Source organism: Mugil cephalus, chromosome 19 (genome assembly GCF_022458985.1).
Source record: "Mugil cephalus isolate CIBA_MC_2020 chromosome 19, CIBA_Mcephalus_1.1, whole genome shotgun sequence".
NCBI lineage: Eukaryota > Metazoa > Chordata > Actinopteri > Mugiliformes > Mugilidae > Mugil > Mugil cephalus.
In genome coordinates, this window is record NC_061788.1 from 18,347,833 (window position 1) to 18,351,619 (window position 3,787).

A 3,787-nucleotide genomic window follows, 5' to 3' on the forward strand; every position below is an offset into this window, starting at 1 on the left:
TAAGAGCTGTGAAATGGAAGAACTACAAGTCCCGGCGGGGCGTTTCTGTCAGAAGTTTGAGGTCAAGAGGCGATCAGCACCCCGGAGAGTTCCACGAGAGTCACACCCACTCCAAAAATAAAGGGCGCTGTCCCTTCAGCTCCACACCCTGCGCTCCAACACACACCTTACAGAATTCATCACAGTTTCAGAAAGAGTTTTCACTAAAAAGGAAGTCGTTTATACAGAAAGGAACGTGTTTCTGTTCCCTAACCTTAAATATTCAAGTTGTCGCTTGAGCTCGTTTTTGAGGGCATCGTTTACATGTGAGTTTACTTAGTCCCCAATAAGTATGAGACTATCACATTTTTTCTGCAACATGGAGAAACAAAGCAAAGTTTGACAGGAGGAAATAAAATCATGTGATTATTTATTATATGAGAGTTTGAGCCTTAAAGACTCTGTGGTCTTCGCTGCCATCTAATACATCCTCTACTACATCTTGCAGAGGGTGACATCACGTTTGCTCCCAAAGGAGCCCCACCCATTCAGAAAAACGAAGGAGAGTCAGAATTCTAACATGTCACCATGGAGTTCAACAATTACAAATGCAAATAAACTGGTAATAAAGGTAAGGTTGGGATGTCAGTGCACTGATAACACACAAAAAGAAAAAAACTAAATCAGACAGAAAGATTTTTCTAGCAACCAATAATGGCTCATACCTGAAGAAGCTACATGGATGACTCACACAATGGCTTCAAGAAACCATGCAAGTCCAGTTGCCTTAGTTTCAGCCTGCTTGCTGGATTTACCAAAACCTGGATGACTGGGAACCTTTACATACGACCACCGTTTATAGCTGAACTACACACAGAGATGCATCAGTTACAGGTTTGTAGCTCGCTACAAAGCATTGGACTCTAGTCTAAAACAGCTCTGTTGTATTATACTCATGAATGTACACAGTAAGATAGAACCATGCTGATTGATATGCTGAGGCTGTACTGATGGTCCCTGTTGGGAATTCAGCTCTACAGCGCACAAAGGACAGACGGAGAAAATGCTGAGTCATAAATGTAGAGTTAGTTGTAGTATGGTGGACAGGAACGAAGACAAATCACAATTAGCAGAAGGAGAAAAAGAATCATTGTCCCTCTTAATGCTCTGACACTAGAAACAAACGCTCTGTGTTACAGACTGTTTAAAAGACATGTACATTTATTTGACAGGGAGCGTCAGGGACTACCTGGTGAATTGTGGGAAATGTAGGATGCAGTGTTGAAAGAATTCGACACACGGTGGAGATTACAAGTCTGCTTCTGCTGGAAGGATTTGACCCTTAAAAGCACCACAGTTAAAGATGTCTACTCCCTCCTCGTAACCAGGGAAACCCGCTGCACCCTCTGTTACCCGTCTATAGATTAGCACCCCGGCACAATGCTGCACTGCAAACTATTGCTTATACCAGTGTTCTCAGACTTTGCACAGTTGACAGTTTCTAGCCTCGGGTTGTCTTCATCCACAAGGTTGTAATTCATCTGATGCATTTGACGGTGCCGTAGTAAAGCAGACTAATGCACAGCCTGTGTTGCTTTCTGCACCAGTACAGTCCCTCTGTCCTCTGACAGACATGATCCTGCTGAATCCTTAGAATTCATGTAGAGAAAGTCACTGTTTTTCATCATACTGTGCACAGCATCAGTGTATAATAGGCGGATCAGAAAACAATGATGTGTCAATAAAAACCAAAAACTCTGGGGTTAAGTTATTGCATTTATTTGCGTAGAAATAGTAACATAGTAACTTCACGTGGAAATAAGAAAAATGTTAATGCTTGAAGACGATATAATACATATTTCATTAAATCAAGCCTGTCAGTAATCTCCCATTCAGGTAGCGACCAAACATACTACACAAAATATGTAAGGACAGTAATATGTACAAAAAACATGCATGAATGCATTTTGGAGCATCAAGAGCATGGCTAAGGTGTGTTAAGGTGTTTGTATTAACACAGTCTGCACATAATCTCAGGAGTTTTAGTAATGAATAAGCTCATCATAACATCTAGAAATTTAGATTTGCCATCATGAACTCATCGTGTCTCTCAAACTCAAGTTATACACTGACAGGAGAAGTAAATAACACTGACCATCTTGTGACAATTCAACGTTCTGCTGGGAAACTTTTGGACCTGGTATTCACCTAGACCAGACCAGAAACCCCCAATCCATAGTCATGACAGTCCTTGATGGCAGCAGCAGCCATCCCCAGCAAGATGCCGCCTGACACAAGCACAAATACGGTTTAGGAATAACTCAAAAAACGTGAAGAACAGCATAAGGTGTTGACCTGGCCTCCAGCTTCACTGGATCCCAAACTGATCAAATATCTGTGGGATGATCCACAGAGACTTCTCCTCTTAGCCCATAGGACCCTAAGAGCCCCGCTAACAACATCCTGTTACCAGACACCACAAGACACCCTCAGAAGACCCATGTTCATTCTCTCTCTCAAACTGTTCTGGAGGCATAAGAGAGACCTTACACAATATTAGGAAGGTGGTTATAATGTTATGGCGGGAAAAATGGTGCACTCCCATGCTGGCAGGGCTAGGTGGTCATGATATTGTGCTTGGTTGGTGTATTCTCGCTGCAAGTGCAACAGGCACCAACATTAACTGTGATTCATAATGAACATTGACTAGATGGCCGTGAGGTATAAATAAATCAGTGGTGCATGGTGATCAATAAGAGCACGCAGTGAGTACTTACTCTAACACACAGTTGATTCCTGAGTAGCATTATAACAGACAAAAAGATCTCTTCCACAAGAGGCCATGGAAAACATTTTAGCGTCGGGCTTCGTGTCGGCCCAGTTTCCATAACAACCTGGTGGGCAGCAAATGGCTTTGCCGCTACTATTTCCTCTCCCCGAGGACTGTGCAGGCCGCTGTGTGAGCGCGTGAGCCTCTGTGTGTGTGTGTGTGTGTGTGTGTGTGTGTGTGTGTGTGTGTGTGTGTGTGTGTGTGTGTGTGTGCGTGGGTGGGTGGGAGAATGGGTGGTCCTCTCTTCAAAAGAGCGGACAGCACGGTCTGCTTTCTGAATGTCAGGCGAGGATTTCGCAAAGCGAAAAATGTCGGGGTTGCAGCCGCGCCCACGGACAAAGACGGCGTCCCGACACCTCCCCTTGCTGAGCTGTCGTTCCACAAAACAAAACAAACGTCCCTCCGGCCGGGAGCGGAGACGGAGGGGAGGGGGGGCGGGGGGTGCGTTAGATAATTAGAGGGGAAAGTTGGCAGAGTGCCCTATAACAGTTGGAAGAGGCAGAGGGAGAGTGTGTGTCTCTGGACAGGAAGGGCATGGCCCTGGCATCCATGAACAGATGTAGGACAAGCAGTGAGATCAGCAGTATGAGAGGATTCTCTGATCGGCGGCTCCCACTGAAAATAGAGGACTGTGACTGGATCATATCTTTAGCAAAGTTCACTTCAGTTGGTTGGTCTGAGTTAGATTTCAGAAATAGAATCAGTCATCATGCATCATGAACTGGTGCAGGCGGTTTCCAACCTGTGGGACATATCAGGTTAAAAAGAGATAGAAATGGAAGTTCAGAAGACAAACTGGGACATGTGGTTCCTCTGGTCGTCTGAAGTCGTCTGTCCAGTGCATAATCATAACTTCTACATATGAAGTAGTTCCTTCTGCTGCGATGAATCAAAAGAACCAATCAGTCAGTCAATGCACCACTTCTGCAGAGGCATTCATGGTCCCCAGAGGATGAGTCTTAATGATTTCACTGACTT